The 18,284-nt window shown below is 34.9% G+C and overlaps 1 protein-coding gene and 1 pseudogene across 5 annotated transcripts in view; one reads left to right on the forward strand and one right to left on the reverse strand.

Annotated features, from left to right (window-relative positions):
* ss (aryl hydrocarbon receptor spineless) overlaps window positions 1-18,284 on the reverse strand; it is a 203,889-nt gene that overhangs the window by 64,300 nt on the left and 121,305 nt on the right. The gene's annotated exons all lie outside the window — the stretch shown is intronic.
* LOC147909222 (uncharacterized) overlaps window positions 1-18,284 on the forward strand; it is a 29,424-nt pseudogene that overhangs the window by 1,097 nt on the left and 10,043 nt on the right.

Raw genomic sequence — 18,284 nt, forward strand, 5'->3', positions numbered from 1 at the left:
GTTCAAGAGAATTATCCGAAAATCCGAAGGCTTTCAGAAATCAAGATCACATAAAAGAAAAGCTGTATTTAATTCAAAAATGGCGGAGTGCAATGAAGAAAGCTTTAGTGCATCTGCAAAAAAACTTAAAACATAGAAGGAAATTATTGTGCCGCAAGACAATAATATTGAGTACAGAATTTAAAATTTTATTACAGTTTTTGCTGCTATATCGGATGTAAAGTGCAAGCAGTGTAATAGAGAAATTAAATTTCAAACGGCAAGTACACGCGACCTAGGATTTAAAATTGTTTTGATGTGTAAGTTGCGAGCCTCAGTATATTTCTTCATGTTCTTTTATTGCACATTCATATGAAATAACGACGATTCTTATTTACAATGAGAGTTCTAGGAATAGGATTAAAAGATGCTCAAAAGTTTCGTGACTTTAATGGACGTGAAATTTCTTTCATCACGTATATGATTGTAAAATATATGAACCAATGTATTAAATCTGTTGCATATTTTTTAAAAAAGCTGAAATAGTGAAAGCAGAAATAACAGACTTATAAAGAAAAAAATGTAGATGAAACAACTGAATTGACTGTGTCTAGTGATGAAACATGGAAAAAGAGGATTTATATGGTGTTTCTTCTCTTATCGGATATTACACTGGCAAAATTATTGACATTTTTGTGAAAAGTTCATATTGTAAAGTATGTGAATTTTGGATTAAAAAAAAGGTTCTGCAGAATATAAAGAATGGTTAAATATAAATAAAGAAGAATGTCACGCAAACCATGAAAGGTCATCAGGTAAAATGGAAGTGGAAACAATCACAGAAATGTTCAAGCATTCTCAGGAAACTTGATGTAAAATACACGAACTACATCGGTGATGGCGATTCCAAAATATACGCATATACTTTTTTGAAAAAAATTCACGAAAATTCGTCTTCTTTTGGTCTGCTAATTAGACATAACTCCTTAAGTCTTCAACTGCAAGAAAATTGATCATAATAGATTCTTCTTCTCACATTCAATTGTGATTGGTAAATTTCTTACGATTTAAGATTTAAAACTTAGGTAATAGTTTACTGTAAAAACCCCATAAAATGCGATACATATGCGCTTAGTATACATGATTCGCGTAAGCTCCTTTTGAAAAATTAATCTCGCAAGGAGGATGTTCTCTTTTTGCATAGTACACAATAAGAGCTTAGCTAATTAGCTTAAGATGATTTGAAAACGTATTATTAGAACATTGTAACAAGAAGTGCGAGCATTATGTAATTTATATGTTTCACTTACTTTAATCGAGAAAGATATGTAGATGATTATGAAATATTTACATAATCATCGCTGTATAAATACTTTTCCTGTTTTTTCTCACTACACTTCATGTTTCTTAAGAGGTTCTTACTTGTCTATTCCAGTAGTTTTTATATATTCCATTGTATTTACTTTTATGGCTTATACATATATATATATGTTAATTATTCTATAATTTACTAAATAATTCTTGATTTTAGTTGAGTATTATCAAACGAGCGAAACAAACAACTGTCTTCTTATATTAGGTGTTGGAATTAATTCGTAGCGTTTTTTAATGAAAGAATGTTATTTATTTCACATGAACATTAAAAAATACATTAATGAAAGTACTTCCCATCACTTGTAAAACGCTACGAATTAATTCCAACACCTAATATGTAAATTAATAAGCATATAATTCATATAAAATATAAATAAAGACAATTGTATACATGAAACAAATACAAAAATTTTTTCTTATTTCCTTGAGTTTTCCTAAATTGACATTTTAAAATAAAAAATATTAGGTAAATTTACAACTAAAGTTATTTGTTTTAATTACTTGATAAAAGAATCATAAGTAATTAAAAAGAATATGCAAAAGTCTCCTTTCGAATATTCTATCATTTCTGTTAACCTAATTAATACGTTCATTTCATTGTTATAATCAAGATCAATCAGACTAAACAAAGTTGCAAGACAGTTATTTAACCGCGGCATAATTATATCAGAAAATAATTTTGAGGAAAAAAGTTGCTCTATAAAAATAAAAAAAAAAATCATGTATTATGAGAAATTGTTATAATAAAAATACTTTTTCAATTCTTTCATTTGAAAACAAGAGATTATCTATTTCCGCGCAAGTCGATCAGAAAACAGCTGTACATGAAGGTGTGTCTCCCGAGCAACTTTCGCTGCGGCAACGCGGACAGATCGGAGGAAACGCCGTTTGTGTTCAACGTGGAGAGTTAATTCATGGTCTGGTCCGGCGATGTGTGCGAGGAGAGAAAGAGACAGACTATTAACCCGTTCGTCCGGCTGACGAACGATCGCGGGCGCGTATCGCCGATTGCGAATTTACGGGAGCGCACCCCAATTACCGTCCCCGTTTCTGCATACCGGTTGTCGTAGTCGTCGGGAAAAACGTCACAATGTTGGGCATCGCCAGCGCGGCCGCGTCGTTGCACGTGGGTGAACGTGTATTGCCGGGGATCTTTTATGGTGCACCATGCACCGTGCAAGGTCGCATTGTATACCCTCCCTCTCTCCGTCTCTCTCTCTCTCTCACTCTCTCTCTTTCTCCCTGCTCACCGCACAATATTGCCACACGGGGATGATTACAGGTATTACTTGAGCCATGATACACCGCGCACCGCTTGTAGGTAGATACACTCACTTATCGATGCTTGCAAAGTGTGTTCGACCACGTAGAATTCGGAAGCCGTCAGATCTTTACGATAACGCGGATGCGGTGCTAAGAACTTTCGATTAGAACTGGCAGATTCCTATGTTTTTCCACGTGACTATATAAATAACACAATCTTTGTTAATCAGATTAAAGAAAAAAATTCTAATCTCGTACTGTATAAGGTAATCGATTTTATATGCTTAATCGACCAACAGGGCAGTAGGCGATAAATGCTTTTATTACGTGACCGATGACTTACTTATCTTTTTTTTAAATGTTTATTATAATTCGTAGTATGTACAATCTGTTAAATAATTCACAAAATAAATGCAATGTTGGTAAAAGCGACAAGTATTATTAGTTTCTTTACAAATGAGGTCTATAAATGGATCTCTGATGAATAACCCTTGCAATCCTTTTTCATTAATCAGTCAAGATAATAAGTTACGTTGAGCAAATTCCGCATTTCGCGAATCGCGAAACATTAAAAATACACCCCTGCAAAATTTATTATGGCACGTCATCGTTTCATATAAAACGTAGTTTATCAATTCTGTCATTCTTAGCGATACATAATAATACTTAATTTTCTCATTTACAACTCTTTGTCTATGACTTGTAAAAAGAATTAATTATAGCACTATTCTCATCTATCTTTTTTCATTGCATCAATAATCCCGAATTTTGTTATTACAATCAAGATTAAGAACGCAATTCTGAAGCAATCTTTGAAATTTTCGATCAATGTAGGCAAAAAATTGCAAGATGATTTTTAATCGTAAATTTACCGTAATTAAAGAAAATAATTTCTCAAAGTGGGGAAAGCTCGTGCATATATTGTATATATATATATCATACGCGCGCCAGACGCGAGTTAAACGCGTCATCGGCACGCTTTCATTTCTTTTTTTTATTTCCATACAAATTCCAGTGTATGATCTGATACCCCGACGGGAGGAGGGCGGCGATCAGACACACCGGGAGTTTTTATCGAGTCCGGCGGCGGGCAGGAGTTTTGCAGGCGCTCTTTAGTGCTCGGTGCCGTGCACACAGCCATGACGCACAGCCGCGTATATATACACACGTTGACCGTATATAAAGTAATCCGTCAGACAGAAGCGGGGTGATAATGCATGAGCGCGGTGGCCCCGCCCTATCCCTGTAACCGCGATAAAATCTCTCATTACGCAACGAGACGGACCCTCTGCCGCTAGACTGTTATCCTTAGACGGGCAACTCCAATAAAGCATACGTATGTGGAAATTTATTTTTGTTTTCGCCGCACCGGTCAATCTTTCTCAGGAATCGACGAACGGTATCGTTCAACTGGCATGCACCGCGTATGGTCGCGTTTTTGTACAAAAAAATATGTATATTTGAAGCGAGTTGAGTATTATACTGAGGGTGTGGTTGCTCTAAGCGCTACATATAAAACGGAAATATTCATCATTGCGAATATTAACGTAATAATTGTATTACCGTATTATGGAGTCTGCTCTGTTGGGATATGCACTCAATCTTTTTGAGTAAACCATGTGTGATGATAGGTTTATAACATCGCAATGATGACTAAATATAATTTGGGGTTAATTTCTAACTGATGGTAAAAATCTAAAACTTCTATTGGCTTATTAAATTTCAGTTATAATTTCAAATTTCTAATAACAATAAATAAAATTTGGGACCAATTTCTGACTGGTCGACACTTTGAACAACTACATCTAAGAGACTGTTAATAAGTGTAGTAAGTTTTAAACCGTAAAATATTAGTCAATCACAGTCAAAATTGACAAGAATAATTATTGATTGATTTCTTACGGCTTAGTTACCAATAATAACATTCTCATTTATATAAACAAAAAAGAAATTAATAGAAATTTAAGAAATTTCTTTATGTTAGTTTTTTTATTTTTGAAAAACTTCATTAAAACTTTTCTGCTCTTTTATGAAAACGCAACGTAAAGGATGTTGCCACTCGGAAACAATTCATAGCATTCATCGGAATTCGTAAGCGCAGAAAACGTATTCTCCTTGATGACACTTTGACCTGGTATTCGCCATTACGATAACGCACGCGGAGTAACGTAGCGGGAACAATTACGGCAGATTACACATTACTCGACACAATGTGTTCGCAGAATTCATGTCGTATACATGTCGCGGATATATGTGCGACGCAACACAATTTGTACTCATCGCTAATTAACTCGCTAATAGTGAATCATCGCCAAATCATTAGGTTACGTCACGGTAGTGGCATTCTTCTCATTCAGGTCTGCACCGATTATTCCGTTTTATTACGAATGCCAATCTGCTTTTTTAATGAGAGAAATGGTCTCGTAGTCAGTCTTCTTACAGAATCACGTAAAACGTTTACTGCAGCCTTAACTGGAAAACATATCGTCGTTTCTTTCTCCGCTTTTTTTTTTATACATACAGCCTAGACGCTAAGAATAACGTAGACCTAAAACGATCTCTTGCTGATACGAATCTAAATGTTGTAACGAAACATTATAAGAATAGATCTAGACAATTCATCGATGTGCTTCTATTTTATCGTATAAAACATTTTGCAGGATAGACTGCGTGAGTACGCGTATTAAAACCGGAAATATCTACAAACAAACGCCGAACACAAAAGTTGTTACTAAATATAAGTAAATTGCCTACATAAACCTCTGCGGTTATTGTGTGCAAATAACATATTTATGAGGCGATAAGATATAATTTGCAAATAATTTACTAGAATGTATTTATCAACGGATTTAACTACGAATGTTTCGGATTGGAGTCCTCTTCAGTTGACTGATAAGTACAATCCAATTGTTTGCAAATTACATCTTATCGCCTTATGAATATATTACTTATACACTGACAACTGACAATTTATTTATATTCGATTTATTCTTGGAGCCATAAAATATTTATTTTAATTCGTTGTTATTTGTGCACAAATGTCACAAGTTCAAGCTTACTATATACGGCAAACACTGAATCTAATTGAGTGCTGATGCTCGGTGCAATCAAGAAAAGGAATAAGAGACTTATAAACACAAACATGAATGTCCGAACATTTGCCGAGTGTATACTCAGCTTAAATCGAACATCATTCTCCTTTCGCAATTTCGTGGCGACAGATATATGTCGTCAAGTTAATTACCTCGGTCACGCATTACGCACAATGTGATTTGCTCTATCGCTAATGAAACTTGTACCGGCCTCTCGCGACGCGAATCAAGCCGGAGTCGTTCAAAAGTACGCGCGTACACGTGTAATTACACTTGATGTCTCCCGTTGACTTCAAACAAGCTTTTCACCGCATTGCTAAGTAGTCGGGACCAGTTTCTGTAACTGGAAACACTTCGCGAAGTATGTTTCTCTTATACGCTTTATGAGGTTGCCTATTAGCTGTTTAACAGGTGGAAAGTTTATAAATTATCGACGAATTCCGCTTAGCTTCACATAATTATATAATTGTTTAATAAAAAATACAATTTTAAATAAAATAAAAAAGACTTAAGATATTTCAGCCATGGCAAAAATATATTTCATTTAATTTCTGTTTTATAAATATTTTAAGTATCTTCGTTTTTGCTTTTTTTCTTGTACATCGCTTTTCTTTTAATTCAATAGAAACCAATGGACAACGTATTCGCGCCATGTTCCTCACTGACAATAATTACGGATATTATCTAATCATGAGATGTGTCTGACCCTGAACTCATGAGAAATCTGAAACTTCTCCGTTGTAACGCAACGATGATGGCTGTAGCTACATCGCGACGATGACGCGACAGCAAAACGATGTACACTTGCATTATTATGCGTCGCATTTCCGGTCTCGGATTACGACTCTCAAACATTACCTTGACACGATCCTATCGATGACTGTTTGATGATTCCGTATTCGTGTGCATTAATTTGAATGGACAATATATTATACCTGTATCAGACTAGAGATTAAATTTTTGATCAATCAAAGCAAGATTCACCAAACTTCAAATTAGTTTTCTTTCTTTTAAATTGATTAAAATTCAATCTCAATCTCAATCTAGTCTGATTCGATCATTAGTAATTTTGGCACCAGTTTATAAAGATTTGCTATAAAAGAAAACTCGCTACTATCCACATAGTGCTATCTTTCACTCTTTAAACATTTTAAAAGTATAAGAAGTATTTTCAAAAGTTGAGAATAAAAGACTCCGTATCGTAGAGGAAAAATATTTGAAGTAAAAATTAAGAATAAAAAAAGAATTTTATATCACAAAGAAAATCGTTTTATATTCCAGTTTTCAATTATCTTATAATATCTTCGACAATACGCGTGAGTTAAGCTCGAAACGTCTCCATTCCGCATTCTCGAGATCACGGCTCGCCAGTAGCGCGGCGCATTTTTCAGGCGGCGACGTTTCTCCGAAGGGGAAATCACATTATAATTAGCACGTACAGCTGTAGATATAGCTTGGCAAATTGTATTAATGCATTCCGCCGTGGGGTTCTCTCGCTCTATCTAAGACTGTTACGTCGTATATACACAGCGTATATCCTACGGGGCCCAGCTGTCGGCCGGTCTAAGCGCGACGTATACTGCCCGGCGACACGACACCGTCATTTATCACCGGAGTGCCTCGTGTGGGTTTTCTGCATTACTTAATGAGTTTCATAACCGAATTAAATTTTCGGCCCGCGCGCGACGAGCTGGCCCGAAGCGGGCAATGCGGACAGGGCGGGTCTTCGCTTCGCGAGTATGGGAGATTATACGCGGCACGAGGATAATAGAGAGAGAGAGAAAGAGAAAGAGAGTGACGAGCATCGTTAGAGACCACACTATGGCATTAAATTTGCAAGATTAATCTGTGCCGTCATTAGCCCGGGTGTTCCTGTCGTAGCCGTCGCTCTAAACCGGGCAGGTGTATCTCACTGACGGAGATACGCAAAGTCTCGAGCGTTTCTTCCTTTTACGGTCGTCATGAGTTTTGCGCAAATAAATTTGAAACGCGATTCTTTGTCGTGGAGAAATTTTCAGTGATTATTATGTTTTCGCGACCAAGAAGACAGGGATTATATTGGGTACAGAATATATCATGTATAGATTCTTATAAAGTAATAAGATTTATCCCCAATAAATATATCACGTCATAAAAAGTGACGAATAATTTTGCAAAATAAATTTTAGCTGTAAATATGAATAAAGAAATCTTCGTTTTCCTAACAGAAAATTTTCATCAAAGAATTCACTGACAAGATATGTTTAAAGATATGTAAAGATAAAATCTTTTCCAATTAATTTGCTAGGCTATTGTAATTAAACCCTCCATCGTCATATTTTTATTCGCTTTGTCTGGATCTTTTTTGTCCAGTCCAATTTTTTTTATTATTCTAAGCTTTCAAAAAATACGGAAAAATTCAGGATGACTTTTCAAAAATCTCTATTACCTATACAGACTCCAGATTTATTAAGAGATATTTTAAGAGTGAAAACTGAACTCCTTTATTTTGAAGAAATTTGAAAGTAAAATTTCACTTGTGCCAAAAAACCTAGATTGCAGAGAGTTAAATAAAAAAATCAAATAATTAAATGTTGGAGGCACTTTACTTGTTCGCATTCTTCACACACGATTCGATATAAAACTTCCAATAAAATTCTCTGTCGCATTTCGTCACTGTATACAAAATCAATATTGTAAAGAGTTAATAATTACATACACAAATTTTAAAAATAATAGCAATCACTTGAAATTACAGCGCATTAGATACAAAATCTTTTCAATTAGTCTTTCCCATTAATAATAAGTTGATACCAAGTTATTTGATATCAAACGTGTGACGCATACTTACGCATGATTAGACTAGATGGCAGAACACCGATCCAACGTCGATAAAATCTGTAATTGCGCGTCGTTATTAGAATCACCGGTGATCGCGTTATAGAACAAGTTAAAGTGGTTCGTTTTTTGTCCGAGACTGCCGCATATACGGTAGCACTTAATAATATGTTATGGATTATGCGATTAGCAATGGTAGCAATAGTGCGAAAAACTAGTCTTCCCTTTTATAAAATACAATATATACAAATACTAAAATATATAAATCAATTACCAAGTTTGAATTACTTATAGCACATTATCGATTAAGAATCGTCGTTTTAGTTTATGCGTCCGAGCATTTGACAGATCATCGTTAACTAGGAAGTCCAGTTTTCTCGTCTCCGTAGTCTCATAGATCCTTTTACGAATCAATCAATTTTACGAATCATCTGATCGTCAATGTCATGGAGCTTAATTAAACACAACTTAGATCGACGCTCGCATTAGTTCCACAGAATTACGTTTCGTTCATCCATTAATTAAATTCGATAAAATCGATACGAATCGATGTGTCTTCCAATCAAGTCGTATACGAACATATTGCGCTACGATCGCAAGGAGGGTTGTAGACGAGGAAATATGTAGGACTGGCACCATAGGGAAATAGTGCATCCTACAAACCTATTATCTACAAAGCCAGCCAACGAGGTCGTTAGAAGATATATTTCTCTCCGAGGACTTCGCGTGACTTTCCGTTTGCAGAGAAGATGCAGTAATGATTGTGACTTCCGACTCCATTTCTTTGCCACGAGAAATCTTTAACAATCTACAGATATTACGTTTCTTTCGCGTCGACGATAGTCGAATAACGAATTAATTTGCTCGATTTTATCATACTTTTTAAGTATTAAATCTCTATTAAAAAGGAGATTTTAATTCTAAATTATTCTCTTATGTATGGTTCAACAATTTCTAATAATAACAAAACAAGTAGTCAATAAGAGCGCAAAATGCAGGTGATGTGCAATATATTTATTGATAAAATACTATCCAGAATACTTGAAATTGACTTGCCGCAAATTAAATCTCCCAGAGTAAATTGATAACATCCACGGAACATCAATGATTTCAGCTTCAATGCTACAACGACTGCGGTTTCTGTTTCAGTCTAAATTTTCCCACTGGGATTTGAGCGGGGATATATGCATCGAGTTAGTTGTGACGCAGTGGTATGGTCCTGTGTAAAATCATTTAGGTCCGACCGGCGAGGGGAGTCATGGATCATTGATGTCCTGCAAGCCGGACGGAGCCTGCGGGAATCTGCCGTTCCTCGATCTTCTCCGCCGAACGGCCCTTCCCTACCCTCTTCTCTTCCCGCGTAGTCCGGGGGTCTTACTTCGTGCATCTAACTAGAATGGATCGCCATAATTTTTCAGCTAACTCAAGTATCCCGGGCCGTTCGGCCCGCAAACGAGCCTGACAAAATACGGAAGGTGGGTATGCGTTAGCACGGCTCGTTTGTCCCGGTCGTCGTGTTTCCATGTTCTTGCGCGCGCGCGATCGCATTGCAATGGATCACTCTCGAGGATGTTTCCACAACGAGGATGTTTCGCGTGGTTACGGCTTCAGCGAGCCGAGAGAAACACAGACATCAAGATTTACATGTGATTAGCTAGTAAACAGAATTGTTCTTCAATTACATTGAAAAAAATACTAAATTTTATTAAATATTTGTTTGAATAGTTCTAAATAAATACTTACTGAGTAAACACATATTTATTGGATATAAAAATCATTAATTTAATTTAACTATTATTTTTTTAATTGAATATATATTTATTTACTGTAACTAAATGTTTACGTACAATTAGTATTATTCAAAGAAATATGTATTAAAATTTAGGTAATTTTTCTTTAGTGTACACAGAACTTGTGGAAAGAAAATTTTCTACTTGCATAAATTGTGCTTTGTTTCAGATATTTATCCTAAATGATAAATCACGTCAAATTCTATAAGCTGATGGAGATATCCTATAACTTTATCTTAAATTATGATAAAAAAATATATTAAAGAATATCTTACGATGTTACATCGAATTAATTTGTCTGCGATTTTTTTCATTTCTTCGCCTTTTTTTTTTATTTCGATAATCCGCTTAGATTTGTGCTTTGTCGTTCCGAATATTTAAATCGGCGACATGTTTGCAAAATAATAATCGGACAACGGTAAGAAGCATGAATCCCGAGGATCAATTCGCGAGTAGAAGTGACCGAAGTTTTATTTAATTATATGCCGCGAATTAAATTTGTAATTTAATTAGTTTCATACTTTTTACTTGCCTCGGGCTGGAAGCTTGCGTGCTCGCCCATACACGGTGAACGAGAGAGGCATGGAGGCCTCCGAATTCAAATTAGCTCTGGGGCCGCCATATAATCGCAATTTTCTTTTTTCTATTCTGTCATTCGCGATAACCCGCGGTTCGCGAGTATAAACGAAGGCGAGTCTCCCGACTCGCGCGGCCGTATGGAAATGCAAATAAACGTAAAAAGCCGCGCCGAACCACCCACTGACATTAACAAGTAGTGCCGATAATTCAGCGGGTCAGCCAGCCGAGGTCTCTCGTATGACTTTGTAGTTAATTACGCGATCGCGAATCGCCGCCGCGCGTCCTCGTAAATTTCTTCTTTATGCCAATTAATATCGCCCATTTTTTTACACCATTTGTTTAACGCCGTCGGCTTAACGAAGGTGCTAAATTCACAATTAATCGTGGAAAGGAGGAAAGGAGAAAACGATATTTATGAAAACTTATTAAATTGCAGGGAATATTCTGTAATGTAAAAAATGCAATTTATATCTGCTAATGCGGAGAATTGTGACACGTGATTTAAATCTACGTAACGCTCCGCTTAATTGATTAATGATAGTTATTAATCATAATATTGTATCTTCAAAACATAATAATGTTATATATACATATAGTATATTATACTATTGCATTTATAAGTGCATTATTATAAACGTTACATTTTCAAGTACCATAAAAAATTTATGAACATATTTATATAAAAATTTATGTAAATAATAAAAAAAGTTATCAATTATAATAAACATTTAATTATTTCTTATAAAAATCCGTTCAACATAAAAAGTAATGACGTTACTCGCATCTATAATACATAATACATTGTAATAAGATTAGGTGCGGATGATTTATCGAATAAACATATTAAGCATAAAAATCACAGGTTTATCCGCGACATTAAATTAAATAGCACCTGTGTTATTTTTAACAAGCGATTATTATTTCATTAAGGATAGTCATTCAACAAACGAAGCAAAGTATCAATTCAGCAGTTAGCTTAATCAGTTAATACAGTACGGCAATGAAATAAAAGAGGAACGGACAATTTTTACAGCGCCCATTAATTGTTATTTACGACGGGGGTATAAATTATATCACGGTTTTATTAAGTAAGACACGGTCACAAACGAGACCGAAACGCCCTTAGCCTAAAAACGGCCGAAATGACGAGTTCTTAAGCACTCTACAACCATCTGCAACTTCGCAACTGGCAGATGTTTTCGTTAAATAGAGAAAGCACTCGCAGCGATGTGCACGTAATAAACATTTGAGCAATGTTCGCATTCCTTCACGGAATGCTACAGCCGTAATCGCGTCGCGTTTTATATACGTATCCATGATGCGCGCAAGGTGCTCCGAAATTATCGACTTTTCGGTTGAAGATTCTTCGATCGATTTTGAAAGGCCATAATTTATTTCAGCCGTCTAGTTCTCGTTAACGCTGAATATTCAGCAAGCTGTATACGCTATTTTCGTTTCGCTTGTACGTTTGGTGATGTCGATGCAAGAGATGATGTCGCTTCTTGCGCGAACGCAATTATCCCTTTTGCGCCACGAAGGGCGAGAAAGAGCAGGATTGTTCGCTCTTGCATACTCGTATTATGGGAGCTTCGAGGAGAACGAGATTCACGGTAATCGTTATCTCTCGCGATGTCCTTAGGCTTATGGTCGTCTGTGGTTATTCGTGCAAGGGGTTGCGACTTATCGCGATGCTAAATCGGATCGTAATTAGTTGGAAGAGGCGAAAGGTTCAGTCTCACGATATCATTCAAAATTTTATTAATTAATGCGTCTTTCGACAAAAATGTTTCCTTCCTTTTAAAAGATTTCGTCATATCCTTTTAATACTCGCAATGCAATCTCAACAGAATGATAGAGAAAAGATCTGCGATTATTTATTGTTTGGGTACAATATTAAAGAAAAAAAATACTTTAATAATACAGAACGTTTAGTCCACGAATTATCCTAATTATGTTAATTGTTATCGTCGTTATCGTCTGAATTTTCGCAGGAATATAATCGGATGCATCTCGTTAAGAAAGATACCGGAAGGACATTTAAAATTCATCAACTTCTTATTCAGCGTCCAGTATCAGTTCAAATTCGATATGGCAATACCGAACTAGATTCTGCGGTAGATTAAAACGCTCGCTGTCTCATTGAAAACCATAATTATCGCAACGGATTGCAATTACTTGGACTACCCCGGGACGGTTGCATATCTACGCGGTTAATAACAGGTAATGGATACCGCGAAGTTTGTGTCAGAGTCAACAGCTGAAACGCATCGATGCGAGAGTAGCGACAGCTGCCGCTATCGCTGCGTCGCGAAGAGAAGCTCACGTTTAATGAGCGAGCGATGCGCTTCAAGTCCATCCGGAGAATATCGATACCGGATCTTATAACTTTGCCCAATCGCACAAAAAAAAAGAAGAAGAGGAGAAAGGGAGAAGGGGCGTGTTGGCCGACCGATAAAGTTTGCTTTCCTGTTCGTCAACCGGGCAATGCTCATTTTGTGATCGCGATAACTTCACAGCTGATATCCGGTAACTTGCAATTAATGTACAAATTTTGAATTACTCACCATATTTGGTAAATTATGTAACGGATTAACGTATGCAAGGCTGTAAAAGCTAAACAGTAAACTGTAAGAAGATAATTAATTTTAATGTGTGTTATGTGTGCACGGATATTAATTTTAATTTGAGAATTTTGTCCTTTCGGCATGTCTGAATAATTATTCGACGAAGATTTAGTTTAATACATGAAAAGACTTTGCATTAATTATATGAAAAATTGGATCCCAGTGAAATGAATTAAATTTCATGTATAATGTAGCTTATATAGTAATATAAACAAAAAATATAATAGATACAAGGATTCAATAATGGATAGTTTTTGAATTACAAAGATATAAAACTTGGTGCTCACAGAGGACCTCTATAATATATTATAGTTCAAAAACTATTGTTGAATTTGTGTTCGACATCTTTTATTCATAATACAATATTATAAACTACATTATATATGTGAAGACTAACATATTTCATCGAGATTCAATTTTCCATATAATTAACGGAAAGTTCTTTATATATTTTTGCACATTAAAAATCTTCTATTTTTATTCGAACAATTAAAAAGATCGGATTTAATAACAATTCAAGAAATTAACATTAAAACGGAATTTTTAACGCTGCGTTTACCGCTTGAACGTGTAAATACTTCATTTATCAAGATTTCCGAGAGCACGAATCACGCGAGAAAATCAGTTAACTCGCGCCGTTTTGTGTAAAAATCGTATTCCAGGAGATCGGCAAGCCGTTCTCGTGTAAGATCTCGGTACGAGCGCGCGCGGCTAATCCACTTATAGTATCCAATGTCGAATACGCGAACGGTGTTTGATTTCACAGTAAATAACAAGGCGAAGCAGTTAATTCGTAAATCTTCTCAGAGCGTGAAATCTGTTGTAAAAAGTATGATTCTACCACTCGCGATAAAGCGAACAATATCGCGATAGTTTTCCGAAATTACTATTTTCCCTCTTCACGATCAATGAATAATTTTAAATCGATCGAAAGTGACATGACAAATCTTTTGTTTGTAATAATCAAGTTAAAAACAATGCGACGTAGTAATTAGACGGAGCCAATTACCATTGTTCCCGATTCGGTCTTGATGTGTATTTGCACATTCCGAGAACTATCCCAATTAAGACGTTAAATTCGTAGCTAAAGTAGTATTTACACTTATCGCTTCAGGAAGAAAGATGCACATCGAGTTGTAACCATAAAACAAGCGTAGCAGATGTTCTATCGTTATTACGATTTTAATCACGATTGATATCGCATACATATCTCGAACAAGAAGTAAAAATAATGAGTCTAATAACAATGTGAAATAGTGTATTATTTAGCTCGAGAGTTCAGTATTTTTCTCAGCCAATGAATGAAATTAAATACAGTATAACTTTTGCTTATTACTGGTTTGAATAAATTTACCAATTTGCTTTTAAAAAATTCGTTATTTATTGTAATTTATTAATTCTTATATATTTATTCTGTCTTTTAATTTTATATCTACATGACTTTTATAGAACCTTCATTAATTAAAAATTAATTTAAATTTTAAATTAATTTTATTAATACTTCAGCTACAGTTTGCGTTTTGTCTGAAAAAAATTAACATACAATTTATATACCAGAAAAATTTGCAAGAATTTGTATTAAATATTAAGATTAGCGTCGACCAAAAATATCCTTTTTTTTTTTGTTAAAAATTTTAAAAACAATTTTAGAAATCTTGACCATTTCAAACAATAAGTTTTATTTTAATAAAATATTAGCTTTCAATATTAAAAAGCAACAATTCGTAAAAAAAGAACAATTTTCAAAAAATAATCGATTAATTGCGGATCGATCACGCCTGCTGTTAAATTTATTCGAATATATACACGGAAACATTAAACATCGTTCTTAGATCGCGCAAAACTATCAGCATCATTTGATTTTGCGCGAATCGGTTAATCGTCGGCAGTGAGGTGCTCGGTTAGTGTGGACTCCGCCGCACTCGGATTCGCTCATTAGCATCATAATAACGAGCCCCTATGTCTTTGGGTCACATATTTACGACGGCACGCCACGCAGTTGATACGTATTGGTGGTGCGATATATATCCGGCGGCGCGAGTGCCGTGGAAGGTGTAAGGTAACATCGCGTTTCTCCATGGAGGACCACCCCATCGTAGGTGGCATCTACAACCGCGAGTCCTAACATTCGCCTCGTTCGCCTTCCTCGTTACAAGGGGAATTCTGCGTGATATATTTCGGCGAGATCTAACTTTCGGCATCCGCGATATTTTGCCACTTATCTTGATCCTCGTCGATTTCGCCGTGTCGAGACGCATATCGTACCTCATCTCGATAAACCGCTTGCGATTATATTTCTTGAGATTTTTCGTTTAACATTAAAACTAATGAAACTGTCGTGCATTTCGTAAACTATATGTAACGATGAAAGATAACGCATGTAAACTCTTGTCCGTTGAAAGTTTTACCAATAATGTAATAGAGAATTAAAAGTTGCCAGATTAAAAGAACAGGAAGCTTCTCTAGTTAAAAAAAAAAAATAAAGATAAAAATCTAAAAGAATAAATTTTTCAGAAAATGTAATTACAAGAAGGATGAATTTCCTATTTTTTTTTTAAATATAACATTAACGTTAACTTTTTTTTCGTATAAATTTTCGTATAAATTATGAATAATGTATTTACTTCAATAATTTAATGGTTTTCTATCCAATTAATTTTTCTATTCAGGATTGTGTTTATTTAGACATCGCGACATTATTATGCAAATTAGGAATATAACGATAAATCATGAGATAACTTCTGCAAACGAAATCGGAAATCGATCTACCATCCTTAACGCCGTGAAACAATCTCCTTTCGAAGGAGGTGTAAAATAACAGGCGGACCACCCTGAAGTCGTCTTAGGCGCCATAAGCAACACCATTCATCGTCAGTCACTAGTTATTACGGAGGAAGTAGGAAATTCGCTTGCTCCTTTTCTACACAAAGCTATGATTACATCGTATCGTTGAAAGTACAAAATTAAAGAAGCTGCAGAACATCGCAAGTCGAACTATCTATGGATTAATATCATAATAATTAAATTTCATCTTACTTGTTACACTAAGCTTGTCTTGATACTTGATTGACAAACAAATGCTATCTTTTATGTTATTTAAAATAAATAAGTTATATTTTTCATTATTATATTTCCATTTAATTATTATTTTTACTACATATATATATTGTTTATTTTATTATTGTATTATTTTGTTTATACTTAAAAATATAATAGCAATAAAACGAGTACATATTTATTATAAATATTATAATATTTTTAAATAATAGATTTTGCACATCAAATAATAAGAAATGAAGATTCTATACAAAATAACTAATGATTATAATTATTAACCTTTATAAGAAAAAGTTATTATATGTTGCTAAAAAAATATTTCATAAATCTTACTGAAGGAAAATATATAACATTAAAAAATAAATCTCTAAAAATTAAAGTTAAAATATTATTTTTGCCTGAATTTTTATTTTCGTGATATTAAGAGAATTTTAATATTTCTACAATTAAATATAAAAAGTTCGCTTCAACGAGTTATACAAGAAGTTCTATAGCTACAATAAGCTAACAAAATAATGTGTCTTTTATTATATTTTATAACGTATTAAAATTAGTTTCAATTATTTTTTGCCAAGATTTACTTCGACAACAATGTATTCTCCCTTCGATTTTAAGTTAGCGATGCTGCAAGATATCTCGTTTTCCTTAACTACTTGGTCAACCATCGGCACGCCCATGCCCCAGATTATCGGTATTAGATTCGCCAAGAATGGAAATAAGACGACTTGTCCTGCGCTCTACTGTGCCCTTCCCTTTCTTTTATACACGAATGGCTGCGAATATTTCGCAATTCGTGGTATTCTTATCGAGATTTGGAAATTCGAGACGAAGTTCAGCATCTTCTAAGGTTTAGGATGAGCGTCGATTTACAATTTGCAGCCGCATGTCTTTCTTCCATCAGCACGTAAAAAAAAAATTGATATTTCGTCGACGTAGAATTTGGACGAAAAATTATACGCGGACTTTCTCCGAAAGTCTGTTGGCTCGTCAATTTTCATCGAAAAAGTACATTACGAATTCTATAAAATTCTTTAATATTATGTAGATGTTTGTGAACAAACAGTATGTGTCAAAATAATACAATAAATAAATAATAAATTATATATTCAAGGAATGTAAATAACTGACCACTTTCAATAAATTAATGACACGAAAAGAATTTGCAAATCTTTTGATTAAAATTTAGTACAGCTTAATTGTTAAATTTAACTGATTTAATACGTTCAGTTAAATTAACTAATTCATGTATTATTTTATTTTTATAAATTAAACGACGCGAAGAATCATATCTTTAGATTTTATTTTACTTAAATCGGATAGATTATCCAAAATTTAATCGTCTCTGAATGCAAAGGGGTTGAAGCGCTCCAGGGTGGAAATCACTTTCCGCAGATTCGTTGTAGATCCTCGAAATAAATGCATAACGATAGAATAAATGGCAGTAGACTCGGCCTCATCATTATGTAGATGACCTCTCTTTACCGCATCCTGCGGTCTACGTCTCCCCTTGCTCCACTCACTCTTTCTACCTTCCTCTTCCCCTCACCACTGCAAGGCGCATTCGCTCTCTAATATCACACTTACATCGGCCTGCTCTAGGCGCAATGTACAGCGTAGACAGCGAGAGAGATACGAGAAGATAAAGAGAGAGAGAAAGAGCGGGAGAAAGGGAGAGCAATCTCGACAATTCCGCACGGGACGGGACAGGG

The sequence above is a fragment of the Acromyrmex echinatior genome, chromosome 7 (assembly GCF_024713525.1).
Source record: "Acromyrmex echinatior isolate Ae372 chromosome 7, ASM2471352v2, whole genome shotgun sequence".
Taxonomy (NCBI): Eukaryota; Metazoa; Arthropoda; class Insecta; order Hymenoptera; family Formicidae; genus Acromyrmex; species Acromyrmex echinatior.